Source organism: Protopterus annectens, chromosome 5.part0, assembly GCF_019279795.1.
Source record: "Protopterus annectens isolate FY-2018-M chromosome 5.part0, PAN1.0, whole genome shotgun sequence".
Classification (NCBI taxonomy): Eukaryota; Metazoa; Chordata; order Ceratodontiformes; family Protopteridae; genus Protopterus; species Protopterus annectens.
In genome coordinates, this window is record NC_056735.1 from 1,494,146,802 (window position 1) to 1,494,162,004 (window position 15,203).

General features: G+C 36.3%; 1 protein-coding gene across 10 annotated transcripts in view; it reads right to left on the bottom strand.

The window, feature by feature from the left end:
* Window positions 1-15,203, bottom strand: part of TENM4 (teneurin transmembrane protein 4) — a 4,497,462-nt gene that overhangs the window by 4,286,820 nt on the left and 195,439 nt on the right. The window lies entirely within an intron of this gene.

Genomic DNA, 15,203 nt, shown 5'->3' on the forward strand with positions numbered 1-15,203 from the left:
AATAAATTCACAGATAAGTGAGTAACACATATAAGCACTTATTTGACAAGGATGGCTCAGGATTGAAACAGAAAACACTCAAATGTATGGAGTGGACAACAAACAGTTTGCAGCTCTGTGGAAATTAGCCCAGAGCTCTGCAAATACATAAACTACAGGTCCAGAAGCTGACTAAATTATTAAAATAGCTCTTTGTCCAATCAACAAATTACTCATAAAGCTGGTTACTTGCCACTGCCACTAGAGTGCAGACATAAGCCTTGTTAATGTAAAATCAACTCTGTAGTAACAAAAAGTGCAGGAAAACAGTGGATCAGATTCAATAAAGCCTACACTAAGTGTACACTATGTATCCAAGAGCATTCTTATCACATTTTTTGTACGTTCTGGTCACTCGGAAAGATTATACTAAATATACACACAGTCTATACTTTGTAGTAACCTTTATGAATCCCTGTCAATATTTAAAGCTGCAAGAATATCAGTAGGAAAAATAGAATTAGGGGGAAGAAGGTGTGAATAAACATCTCAACTGTATCAAATTCCTCGATTGAAGGCAAAATAATGGGGTGCCATGAATTTCTGAGTAGTCCTTTTAATTCCTGATTTTTTTTTAAACTATAGTCGAGTTTGTAACTTCAAAACTGGAAGCTGCATATCAGATGGTGCAGCTAATTAGGCAACCAGTGGCACCTGTGAAGTGAACGCATAATCCCTAAGTAACCGCACTCAACAAACTAAGAAATATTTCTAGTCTCATTCTAAATATTTTTATTTTAAGATGGTCTTTTGACTTTAACAGTCGTCAGACGTAAAAGCATTTAAACACATACACTCCCTTAAAAACATTTTTTAGGTTGCTACCACATTGTCTCTGTAGCTGACAAATTCCAGCCATACCAAGATGTTCCTGGCAAAATTCCAGCCATGCCCAGAAAGATCTATCTGTACAGTTTGAATCATCCAACTCCTTTCCTGTGTTTGGTTAGATTGCATCAGCTAAGAATCCATTTCCTGAATTACTGAAGGCGCCACAAAACTGAGTCGTGTTTTTCAGAATATGATAACATCAGCAGCTTCGTGAGGCAAACCACCTGCCAAAGACTTGGACAGTACTGTTTTAGATGGCGGTGGATTTGAATTAATGGCAGCAGTAACTAGTGGAGCTAGCCTGCCCTGTGTGCTGTGCAGAATTTAAGTTCTTCTGCAGCAGTTAGAGTCCGCCCTACCAACTGCCCACCCATGTCCGCAGGAATCAGGAGGACAAGAAAATACTTGCTCTGGAGGCTCGAACTGTCCTCCTCCAGGTAAGTAAAAGTAAAAAAAATAATAAAAAAAACTGCAGTAAAAGAATTCAGAAAGATTCTGCTACACCTACACTATTGTAGTTAACTTGCAGTCACTGGGGCAGCTTACCTGGCAAGTTATGTTTATTTATTTATTTTTAAATGATTAAGAAGTTATTGCTATCTGAATCTGCCTGATTGGGATAAACCATAAGATAAAACAGGGAAGCGATGGAAACTTGTATCTTCAAGAGTGGGTTTTCCTGTTTTGCAGTTTTGTGCATGAAACATATAGAGTAGCTACAGACTGAAAGACTTGTGCTTAGTTGCTTTGTGAGCCTTTTTTTTCAGGGCTGTTAACAGTTACGTGTTATATCAAAATAAGAGTCAAGATTTCTGATTAATTCACCTTTGCAACTGCACTCTGACTCTGAGACTTGCTGTCTTTGGAAAACTGCGTGATTAAGGAGATCCACTGTACTGTCAACTCTGGTAGTAGGAAAGCTCATTTTTGTTTTCTTTGTGGAACTACTTTTATTGGTATTATAAGCTACTTTTAGTCTGGGTTGTTTTGAATGAACTAGAGTATTTTCTTCCCCTAACATTGTTGCTAGCATTGTCTGTTGTTGTTGAATGGCAGGCCAGTTCAAAAATCAAAAAGTTGCATGGATCTGTAATGTGTTTTTTTTTTCTTATATTATGGTGTCATTGGCTAACCTGCTAGAATTCATATACAGTAATGCATACCTCAACTGTCCCTGATTTTTTTGGCTCAGATTGTAGCTAAAGGTGGGCATATGATTATGACAAAGGATGTACTGCCAGCACAGCTAGCTGGAATTTTGTAGATAAGTACATGTCATTGGTGAATGTTTAAATGATTTGTGTAAGATGCTTGTGTTACAAATCTATTAGAACTATATGTCATGTGTATATCAAACTAGGTTTGTACAGACATGTGTTGAAAAGATATTTTATAAAATGCTTGTGCTTAAAATGGATCCACATTCTGCCCTACTGGAAAAGAAAAGAAATGTATATGCATTTTTGTAACTGCTTAAATGTATATACTGTAACAGTGGAAACTGGAACACAGGAGGTTAACTTCAGTCTAGCAAACTTCAGACAAAAACAGAAATTAAATTACTGTATAGGCTAGGCCAGAGACACAGTGTCTGTACTAGGGAACATTCTGTATTGTCTTGGAAGTGTTTTATTGTTTTATGACTTCCAGAATCTGCCAAACATCTGAGGAAAAGACGTTGTCTATGTATTTTTACAGGCAGATGCTAAATGCTGTTAGCTACTATCAATGGTTGTTTTGGGCCTGGGGACTAGAAGTCAGATGACAAGAAATGATGTAATCCATCAGTAATATTTGAGATATTAATTTAAGAAGTCTGAGAGAGACACAGCATTCTGTTTTCTGTTTTTGACCTGACAACAACCAGAAGATCCATTTAACACACCTCTTGGATTCAGTCAGGAATATAGTGAAGCATAGTTTAGATGTTTTTCTTTATTTATTTGAGACTGTCCTGCAATGTTGTTTTAAATATTTCCTGTGGTTTTGAACTCTGATGTCACTGTGAATATATATTTAGTATTGTCTTGTTCTTTTATTATTTATTATTAAATACATTTAAACCTTTCATTGTGGCTGCTATGTGTAGAGATATTTAAGTTCTTAGAGTACTTGCATATTTATTTGACAACACTATTTAGGCCACTCCTTTGTTAAGGGCCTTAAAGTGTCTGATAAGGAGTTGGCTGGTGGCAGTGATACGGTCTGGCAAAAGGGGGCAAAGCTAGTAAACCTGTGCCAGTCTTTCCCAGGTGTCTGTATGTGTGTTTGTGTGTGTATTTGTGTGTGTGTGTGTGTGTGTGTGTGTGTGTGTGTGTGTGTGTGTGTGTGTGTGTGTGTGTGTACAAATCAAATCTCAAACAGTGTGTGTGTCAGCTACTTGGGCAGGGACATGAAGCACTGGTTGGACAGACAGGGTGCTGGAGGTCTTGGCTTAGCCACTCAGCTGAGATCTAAACTCTATAGCTGTGCCAGTGGGGAGTCTTATTGGGGATCTGGAGAAAGAGGGTTAAACCAGCCCTGGAATGACTGTCATCTCTGTGTGCTCTTAAGGGAAATTACACTTGATGCAGAGAGCTGCATCTGGAAATATTGTGCATGTACCTGTCATCCTCCCAATGTACATCCCCCACTGGTGCCAGTGGTGAAGATTGAGGCTTCTTGATTAAAGGTGCAGTGGTGGGTCGTCACAATGACCACAACATAAAGTGGAAAAAATGTTGCTGTTTGTCTGTCTGATGTTGTGCAATGTGCACCAATTGTACCTGCTGCCTTTTCCAGAGACTATACTTTTTAGCTTTAATTTGAATGTGCTTATTTGTAAGCACAATGTGTCCTAAGCTCAATTTTAATTGGTCACAATAACACTTTTTTAAAGAAGTATGGCAATGCTTGTGAACCACTGACTTGAGCGTTATGGTACATGATATGTCTGTCTGTGTTTATTAACTAGTGTAGAACCCCGGTCTTTGCTGACCATTTTCAGGCTCATCCCCCAAGCAAGTATTTTTTAAAAAATGCACTATCATAATAGTATGTAACAGCTAAAATATCAGTAAAATGGAGAGGGGTGAGTATTTGTAATACAATATTAATATATATCACTTGTACAATATCTGGAATATATTTAGTATGTTATGTTTTGCATGAGTGAAGTATTCACCACAAAGAAAGTGTAGGATTTGAGGAATGCTAGTAAAATGCTTCATATTGTAAGCTTAAGAAATTTTAAGGTATTTCAGAAATATTTTCATTATTGGAAATTTATATGATAGAAATCTGGCAAATTATAAAATTGTTGTAATGGTGGCCTGAGAACTGGGGGAAGAGTTTACTTATTTCCAATAGTTAACCAGAGTATTCTGATGGGGCTTTGGTGGTGGGGTATTACAATGTACAAAGAATACACACACACATAGACACTATATTATACATGATAAATACAAATAATGCTGATGTATAGATAATGCCATTAATATTTTGCCTGTTATTCAATTTGCGCTTAAAACTTGGTATCCTACAATTCCATCGGATTGAGTGGGGTTGCATAATTATGTATGCGAATTGTATGTTAATCACAGTACAGATTTCTGGCCACTTGTACCTACTTTTCATGGGCCTTTGTCCACATATTTGATGATTCCAGGTTGAGAGGTATGGGTGTGAGTTATGTCTGTCTTTGTTGTCTGTTCACTCAGAATGGTATACACTTAGCGAAGGCATTATTGAATCCTGGGAGTAACTAACAAGCAAATGCAATGAATCACTGCCTAACCACAAATGCAGATGCAACAAATAATAGAAAAATATAGCAGCAGCACTCAAACTGTAAACACAAGGGCAATTTAGCATAGCGTTGTATTTATCTGCCAAGGAGGGACAAGAATGAGGCTTAACACTCTAAAATGTGTGATGTAGACAACAAGCAGTTTGAAGCTCTCTGGGAATTGAGCTACTGTTTTACATTAGTTTTTTTAGGCAATGAAATATACATGATAATGAAATGTGAGAATTGCTTACAATAAATGCTTCATCTAGTATGCCCATACACACACATAGTAATCTTAACAGGCATGCTCGACAAGCAGAAAACAGGCTGAAGACAAATCCAGACCACCACGCTGAACAGTTGAATGGTGCAAACCAGCACTGTCATATATCTGAACATATGAGTACATTCCACTTGATAAGATGCCAAAATATGAATATAACCCACAGGCATGCTTACAAACCTCTAGTCTGATAATTATCCCCTTTACCATGGTGTTCTTCTTTACCATGTTATCCTGCATTCTGTGTTTTTAATTTATTATTCTATACATTTTTAAAATAAATATTTCTTCAAATTACTCTTGATCTTCAGAACATTGGGAATCTACTCTCCTTTGAAGCCCAGTCTGTTATGTCAACAAATCGCTTTTCCTCCTACTGTTATTTTTTTTCCAGATAACTATGAAAAGTTAAGAGGAGGAACATAAGCTATAATGTAATTTACTGTTTTATTCTAAAACTTTCATCTAGAGATATATAATGCCTCTATAGAGAATCTGGTTGATGTAATCACTGTCTGTTACACTGAAGCATACTCAGCTGAGCCCAGGAGACTGTGGATTATCCACCATTTTTTTAAATGGGTGGTCTGACGCACTTTCTCCAACCATCACACTGAGGACCCCACCCTGTTTCACCCTAATTAGCATATTTAATGCCGAGATCTCCAAACCTCTGAGTTAGTTGTACTACTGCCATTTTGGCCAAAAGATCTTTAGGGCTTTGCTCCAATTTTGTATCCTGTTACCTAACAAATGGCTGGTTGAATTTAAATAATTTTTATCATGATAAACTGTCTGTCTTCATTTCACTCTGACTACATAGCACTGTATGTTCCTGTTTTTTACTCAATGTCAGGCCTTGTTTTGTCTTGCTTTTTAACTGTTAGCCTGCCAACATTCTAAAACTAGCACTTAAACTCTAAATTTTTAGTTTTTCCCTGTACCTCTATTTGCTGTATTTTATAACATGATGTACACTTTAGCTTATACTACTGACTGCAACAATAGCGATATTTGTATTCCTTTCTTTAAAGGTACATAAGCTGCAACAAGGTTGACTATCCTCTCACCTGCCTATGGCCTGGTTATTCAATACCACTGGGTACCAACGTGATGCAGTGGTTAGTGTAGCTGCCTTTCCATGTCAAGTTCTGGGGTTCTATCTTTACCTCTGGTTACTGTCTGAGTGGAGTTTTCACATCCTTCCTGGGTCCATGTGTCTTCTTATGGATATTCTTACTTCCAGTTGTTTCTCAAGGACATGCTAACTGACTTGCCTTCTTTAACAGTACAGGCCTGGTTTATGACTAAAAAAAAATTAAAAAAGATCTGCACATCAGTTCCCAGTTCATCCAGCTGTGGCAGTTATTATCGCGTGCGATCATTTGCTCGTGAAATATTGTTTGTTCTTCATCTAGAGGACACCCAGTTTAGTAGTAAGCTGCTATACAGTTTGTTCTTTGAATCTGTGGGCTGCAAAGCATTGCTGTCCCGCAATATGCAACTAAATGAAAGAAAACGAGAGCACTAGAGAGAAAGAAAATGTAACATGTCAATCACCAATGACCATAAGTCTCGTAGGAAAACTGCTTAAAAAACTTCTGATAGCATCAAGCATCAGCAAAATGACATCAGTGCTGCGTATAAAGATGGTGTTAATGCAGGAGCTCTTCAGACTAAATTGCTATACTGAAGCTATACTACAGTAAAGAAGGAACGATCAACTTGTTTAATTAATATGTCACTCCAGGATGCCTTACGGGGAGCTCAAGAGAAGAACTTGATGCTTTATATCCCCAGAGTTCAAGCCTTCCATCTCATTCCAGCTAAAGCTAACCCACAACAACCACAGCAGTAGGAATAGCTGGTCCAAAGAGAAAAGAGCTTCTGTTTTTACACAAATGGGCTACACAATGACCACGGGAAATGTCCTACATTCTGAAAGCTCCTACTTTCTAAATGTTTTATTTAATGTACTTGTCAACTGTTTTTGCTTATGATATTTATTTATCAAGTTCTCACTAATTTTTAGTTGTTTTTTTTTTAACATTCACTTATTGCTTTGTTATTACATTTGTTCAAAGAAAGCTCAAATTGGAACATGCTGTTTAGAAATTAAATTAGACAAGAATTGGGTAAATGCACGTCTGTCTCCCAAGACACCTCCCATCGCTGAAACTAAATAGTTCTAAACTGCTGAAATTAACAGCTCTATTATTTAGGAGTTTAATGAAATGGTTCAGCCTTCTAAACATTTCCAGTTTTACCTTATTGCACACTCACAGTAATTCCTCCTTCTTTCTGACATTCAGGCTATAAGAGTTTGTATAGCCTGCTTTGAGGTTACACTGTAAGAACACCCTTCCTATTACTAGTATAAAAACAAAAAAAAAAACACACACACATGGAAGGTATAGCCACTCACAGAAAGAAAAATTATAAATAGCAAGACAGCAAGTAACTGTATATCAGCATGGAGCTATTGGAATAGTAAATAAACTGAAATACTTTTAACATTAAAATGATATTTGTTTGAGTTAAATTGCAGTTTAATAAAATTTTAAGTATTATTTCTTTCAGTTTATTTACCATTTTTGCAGTTAATTTATATTTCTAATCCTACTATTGTAGCCACTGAACATAAAATCAGCAACCTTTTTAAGCACACTAGCTTTTGTCCATCTGTTTATATTAAAGGGCTTAAAGGTATAGGGCTATGGATATCTTAACCTGACCTACAAGTGATTGATTATTTTTCCCCCCTTTTCTTTAACCCATGTGTAACTTTCAGGACATCCTCTCAAATAAGAAAAGTAGGGAGTACTTTTATGCTATTATTAACGATTCATTTAACTGTATAATCACATATTGATATTTAAAAGTATTGCACAATTGATTTTTTTTAACTAAAATAGAAGGAAATGTAGTGTATTGTTACCAGTGTGTACAGTGGAAGAGGAACAAAGTCAGAGTTTACTTTTTTGCGGGGGTTCCTAGTATTTCTTTTATATTATACAAAACATAAATGCAGTTTTACCCAGACATAACAGAAACCTAGAATATCACCTTCTCATGAACCCTGTAAGGACACTAATGATGAAAAGTCAAGACAAAAGCTTACAAACAGAAATGATCAATGCTGTACATCCAATGTATTAGAAGTACTGGCACAGCACATAACAGGAGGAGTATTGTTTACTTCTTTTTTCTCAGGGTAACTGAATCTACTGTTCCTTTTTTAAATATGCATGGCTTAAAGCATTTTTCAAGCCAGCTTTAGGCATTCTAAAATAAAGTGTTACATTTTAACAGCAGAGGCTATGCTTTTATTTTTGTTATATTCACTATGGTAAGTTATGTACCCCCATGTTAATGTTCCAGATTATTGATACTTGCCTAATCTATCACCTCATTATGATGAGTGGGGCTGAGGATGATTGTGTACTAGATCCACTACCAGCACTAATTTCACTTAAATGCAAAGCAGTAGCAATAGGTAAAGATATGATTCAGTCCAGTTCTATCTCCACACACATAATACAACCAGCTAAAACTTCATTCTCTCTCCTGGGCACTACAAGGTTTCCAAGGGACATCCACCCTTTTGCCTTCTTGAAAATTGCATGCTCTCTACCTTTGCAGTTCATCATAAGAAATATGCTGCTTAAACAAAGTATTAAAGACGTTCAATAATGTTAGAGGATATTTACTTTATTCTGGTTATCTGAGCCCGCTACCTTACCTTTTTCCAAATGTTCAGGCATTTTTGCATTTCTGGTTTCACAGACACTAAACACACATGTAGTCCTACACCAGTAAACCATATTAAACAGCCGGCTCATGGCTATTTTTCTCTCTTCAGGAATGGCACAGTTTTTTTTCACATAAATGCACATATGGCAAAATATGTATGTTTCAGCTACAGATATTTAAATGCAGATGGCAAATTGCTAACACTAGCTATCCTTCACTTAAAAAGTCCTCATACACTCAAGTCACATACTTGTGAACATATGCAGATTAGAAACCTCCTTTCCCATTTCTTAACAAAGAACAATTACATACTTCAAATTATTAATGTTTTTTAAATGCAAGTTAGGCTGCTTTAAGGAGAACAAGCTTGGAAACCACTGCTCGGTCTTTGACAAGGGTCTGCAACACTTAACCTGAAAGGGTCCCTTCACATAGGGATCAGTGCAACGAGTTAAGCCAAGGGTGAAATCAGCATGTATAATTTCTTGTCTGGGGATTAAAACAGAAAGCTTTAGTTTTATCATAATTACCATTTTCTTTCAGCACCTCTCGAGATGGGTAAATACGTAGAAAGATATTGAACTGTACAGGGGTGAATGTTTCAGTAGAAGAGGCACTTGAGACTTAAGTGGAATACTGAAAGGAAGGAAGAATACTTTAAAGGGTTACATTCCATTTAAAAAGCTCAGCTTCTGGAGTTTAATAAATGTGCAAGCATAAAAAAAGAACCAGACAAGCTCTGTAAGACAGTTCTTGTTCACTGGTTTCTAACCTTCGTGACCAGAATGAAATTTGAAAAGAGGCATAGACTTTAATGAGACATTCTTAGCTAAAGCTTCCTAATTTTTTTATTCACATTGTAAGATAATGAACTGTTTATAAAGAAATGGGTAATGCTCAAAGTTTTGTATCAGCCTTTTTTGTTATTTTTTTCCTAATACTAGAAAAGTTGGGATTGGGAAAAGTGTGGAAATATTTGTAAAGGTTTATAAACTACCCCTATTGTTAAATAATAAAGCTATATTTCAAACAATTGTGTAGTTCAGGTTTGGTCACTAGGCTTAGGGGCATTTGAAACAGTAGCTAGTCAAATGCGCTTGTGTTTACATCAAACACATTTCTTCTTCTTAGGAGGTACTGGGGTATATATAACTCAAAAGTTTGTGCTTTCTCTGCAACCTGTAAGACTATGAAAAAGAATATATACAGAAAATCCTAAGTAGCTGCCCTTCAATCTCCTGGTATACAGTCATTGCCAGGAGTCAAATAGATTGGGTTGTCATCACAGCTTTATCAGCAGACCTGTTTAATCTGAGGAACCTGTTGTGCTAGACCAGGACTGATACTGTACTCTGAGGTTGTACATAGAGGATGTGTCAGGAAAAATGCATTGACTAACAAATTTCTATGGAAGAGGCATGCAAAGCTCAGCAATTATCTGCTGTGTCATTAGTCTATTAGAACATCCCAAGCTATTGCTGCACATTCTAGCATTTGCTATTTGTGGTTCTTATCATTAATGATTAACCACAATCAGGCAGCCTTATGAATAAGACTACTCACTGCTGCAACAAGTCCATTGATGCTTTATGAATGACGATGTAATGAAAAGTGTATGCCACAAAATGAAAGCTGCTTTTGTTCTGACAATGACCAGAATCAAGGTCAGTGATGTCATGCCAGTAGAAAAATGCACATGATCCTGGTGTACAAACTGCAGGGTAAGCACATGTGGTGTTACCCAGAAAAAGAAAGTTACATGCATACCATAAGTTAAATCTTCATGACTCACATCCATCTACTTTGTCTTTAGGAATGGATAGCCACAGGCAACAGTTGCCTGGTACCTTTAAGACTCTTCCATGCACTAAAATGTCTACCCAGCTACCATAGTGCACCATTTTACCCATCTCTGCAAACCAAGTTTGTTCTAAGGACATCTCTCTTGTCTTTCGGCTTTTCACGGTTAGGGGTTGCCACAGCGCCTCACCTGTCAGCTTATGATTGGCAGTGGATTTTTACTGTGTCAGGTTGCCAGCCCGGTGTCCAACCTTCAAAGAAGGCACACCCAGTCATGCACGCACCTACCTGCATGTCTTTAAAGTTTACTCGAGCATGGGGAGGACATGCAGACTCCACACAGAAGGTGCTCCAGCAGAGACCTGAACCGGAAAGCCTCTTGCTGTGAGGTGACAATGCTAACTGCTGCACCACCTAATAAAGTAGAGAATGGCCTCAGGGCCACACTTGCAGGCCTTTCCATAAGAAATTGTTGTAAATGGAAGGGAGAAGGTGGGTAGGATTGCTTGAACATTACGGCAAGGATGTAACTTTTATATCTTAAATGCTTCAGTCCTTCCACTCAAACGCTACAACAGAGTCCTTAACCCTAAATTTTGGAGAGGTATCAATACAGAATCCCATGAATAATGATAACCCCAAAGATATACCCAGACCCTGAGATCAAATTCAAATGTCAATAATGAATAGTAAATAAATAATCAGCTTAGAGTGTCTTGCAAAAGTATGCATTAAAGCTGAAGTTGTAGCCGCACGGATGTCATCTACTGAAGAATTTTTGCAAAAGCTACAAAGAAATAGCTGTAGCTGTAGCTGAGTGCACCTCAGGTTTGTTTGGTAAAGTCTGAGTGCATTTCCAAAATAGAAAACAGTGCAGCCAGAGATCCAACATAACGGGGTAAACTAGGATACTTGATGCTCAAATTTATTTGATGTGAAAGAAAACAGTTGATCATCTTTTCTTGCATGTTTTGTTCTAAGTAAAAATGTAGTTATCTAAGAACCTCTCTCTCAATGAAGCAAATATTATCCTCACTTGGAGTATTCAGAGTAGAATGTAGGTTAATTGAATGACTAGTTGAAATTAAGTTTGGTTACTACTTCTGGCATAAAGTAGAATAAATATTTATTCGTAATGAGACCCTGACTTTACAGAACATGATATAAGGAGGATTAGAAAACAGAATCTAAACTGCAGAAGCACTCCTAGCTGAATTAACTGTCACAAGGAAAATCATCTTTGAAGGGAAAAGATCCACTACACCTGCTGGTTGAAAAGGAAGTAGCATTAACTTTTCCAGCATTAAATTTAAATCTCATGGCGGAATCTGTTCCCTAAGGGAAAGTCTAAGCAAGAAAGTCCCTCTCAGAAATGCTTTACATATTCTCAGCGATAGTAAGAACAAATAAGAACAAATAATTAATGCCCTGATTAAGCTTAGAAAAAAACTGCTAAGTAGACAATGACTGTACAGTAACTAGAAACTTGATCAAATATATTAGTTAAAAACTGAAATACTGCAGAATGGAAACTGAAGATAGATCAAGTTCCTGCTCAGCTTTCAACAGAGAAAACATGTTCCTGTTATTTCTGTAAACTTTCCTGATGCAAAGCTTCTGGGACCTGGGCCACCCAACAGGAAACAAAGGGTCCTTAGCCATTCGGAGAACTGAAGAAACTATGCAGTCACTCTAAGTACAGAAATTCTGGGTGAGGCTTTCCAGGATGAGGAGGCAAGAGACCTTTCTGGGGTTTTAGGAGAAGAAGTTTCTCTTAAAGGTCATGCCACAGCAGAGCAGCCAAGCAACTGCTAATTGTGGCTATCTAGTCATATAGAAGACTGGGCTATGAGTGTGATTCTGGCCCTGTGTATTCTGGCTTTTTGCAGCAACTTTATTATGAAGGGAAATGGTTGAAACCATGCAGGAGATGACCAAGGAACCATTGCTGGAGCAAATCATCCTAGGGAGATTGACTCTTTGATGGTATTAGGGAAAATATGTGCTGTATTAGACTTTGGGAATGCAATGCAGGAAGGCCCTTTCAAAGGCAACAGATGAAATGTATTATTGGCTGAGTGAAGAATACTCATAAGGAATCAAAAAGCATTGCCTGAGCTTGTCACCTAAATAAAAGGCCTGGCCAAAAATATGTGTCAGTACCAGAAAATGGTATATCAACACTGATTGAGTTAATGATCTTGAATTCTATTAATACCAGTGTAGTTATTTGTGGTTATCAAAACTGTGATTAACAAATATTTCCTTGTATAGATCACAATCAGGAAATTTTGATTTGTCAGCTATTGGATCTTGTTCTATTGCATAATGTGTTTTCTTTCAGGGGGTGCCTATATCTACAGGGGTCGGGTGTGGCTATGGGCACCCCCCTGTGCTAACACATATGCGAATCTGGTAGTATATCAGTGGGAGAGAGAATTTCTCTTCACGCATGAAATGTTTAACAAGGTCTTAGTCTACAAACGTTTTGTGGATGATGTCCTTGTCGTTTGGGATGGTATTTTGTCTGATTTTAGATCATTTTTGAGCTATTTAGAAACAACTACCAGCTTCCTCAGGTTCATTATTGAGACTTCATATGATGTAGTGAATTTTCTTGATGTTAGTTTAAGTATCAAAGGGGGTAAACTGGTGTCTACTCTTCACAGGAAAGCATGCTGGAAGAATGCTATATTACGTTATGACAGCATGCATCCTCGCCATGTTTTTCGAGGAATAGTGAAGAGTCAATTCAATAGATTATTGAGGCTTTGCAAGGATAGTGCAGACCTTCTTACAGAAACTAACAAGATGGAAAAAATATTTGTTGACAGAGGTTATGACATCAATATGGTCAGACGAGTTAGAGCCCAGGTTATGGGGGATGACCCAATTTCATATGGTATGACCACTAGTAAGAGATATAACAATGTAAATAAACATAATTATAACATAAATACATTTGAGAAGATAAAGTTTTTTACAACTTACACTAATGATAGTTTAGCTATTAAAAGGATTATTAGTAGGAACTGGGGAATATTAACTATGGATGATAGGATGGCCAAATTGGTGGGTCCTATTCCTGGATTCACCTATAGAAATAATAGAAGTTTGAAAAGGATATTATGTACGAACCCAAGATCCATTGATCCATTGAGAATAAGAATACCAGAAGTATTAGGTACTTATCCATGCAAACGATGTAATTATTGTAGATATATCTCAACTCAACAGAGTTTCATACATCCGGTTTTGAATTATTCCTTTACTCCGAGATTTCATGCTTCTTGTGAAACCTCAGGGTTAGTGTATTTAGCTACCTGCCAGATGCGTTCTGCATTTTATATAGGACTAACAAAAAGGAAACTCAAACAAAGAATATACAACCATCTATATGACATCTGATGCAAAAATGAGCTTAATGCATTGGCCAAGCATGTTTCTGCAAATAATGGTCATACCTTTGTTTTTAGAGTTTTACAGGTAGTCAGTTCTAACAGGAGAGGGGGAGACTATATGAATTATTTAGAACAAAGAGAACTTGAATGGATTTTTAGACTAAGAGGCCATTATTCCCCGGGATTAAATACATATATCTCTATTAGGTCTTTTTTAGTCTCTCGGAGATAGCAATGCGTAATGCTGGATGGAGCTAAGCTCTTGATTTAATTATAGTTCATTTACATACTCATTTATTATTTACATATCTTTTGGTCCTATAGATTTATATTTATATTTATGCTTTATACTTGTATACACATATAGAGTTTGTACAGATATATATTCATTTACATATATTAATTTATATATTTATTTATATATTTATATATACACGTAGTTCATAATGAAAATAGGTCTTTGACATAATCAATTAATCATTTTTTGTTTATTGTTTATACTTTGATGCATTTATGTTTATTTATATTTATATACACTCAGAGTGTTTTGTATGCACCTGTATGTCTATTCATTTACATATGCACATTAGTTTGTTATAAATCAATAATATTCTATTGTTCAAGCATGCTTCAATATTTGATACAAAATGCAATTATGGTGATGTAAGGAATGTAATGGATGTAAAATAGTTTGATTAACTTAAAGCATACAGCTATTGTTTTAACATCGATACTCATGATGTGTTTATATTGTTAAGAATACATATATATTTATATGGATTCCTTTATTTATAGATTTTTTATAGATTTGGGTATAATGTTGGATACTTTGTATTTCTTTCTTTTCTTTATTCATGGTGTCTTGAGATGTCTCCGTATGTGCTACCACTTGGAATGGATATTTGCTCTTGCAATAATTGAATAATGGTTTGATTGCATATACCCTAATTAATTGATGTGGGTAATTATGAGTTTTTACTATTGTATATAAACTTGACCAGTTGTAGTTGATTTTATGATCTGAAGAAGCGTATGCCACATACGCGAAAGTGCTCATCATTTTATTAAAGCTTTTATCGCATTTTTTATACTTTGTTGCTTTATTTCCGTGCTGGGACTGGACGTGTTGCTTGTTCATCAAAACTGTGATTAACAGATGATTACATTTTGTATAATACTGTTATAGCTATGTAAATAAATAGATTAATTAATAATAAATAGAGCAGACAAAGTTTCATGCACTACAAAGAATTATTTGTTTTTGACATGGATGCTTAGATTTACCATGAGAGTGAATTCCTTGGCGTCCATGTATTGAACATATAAT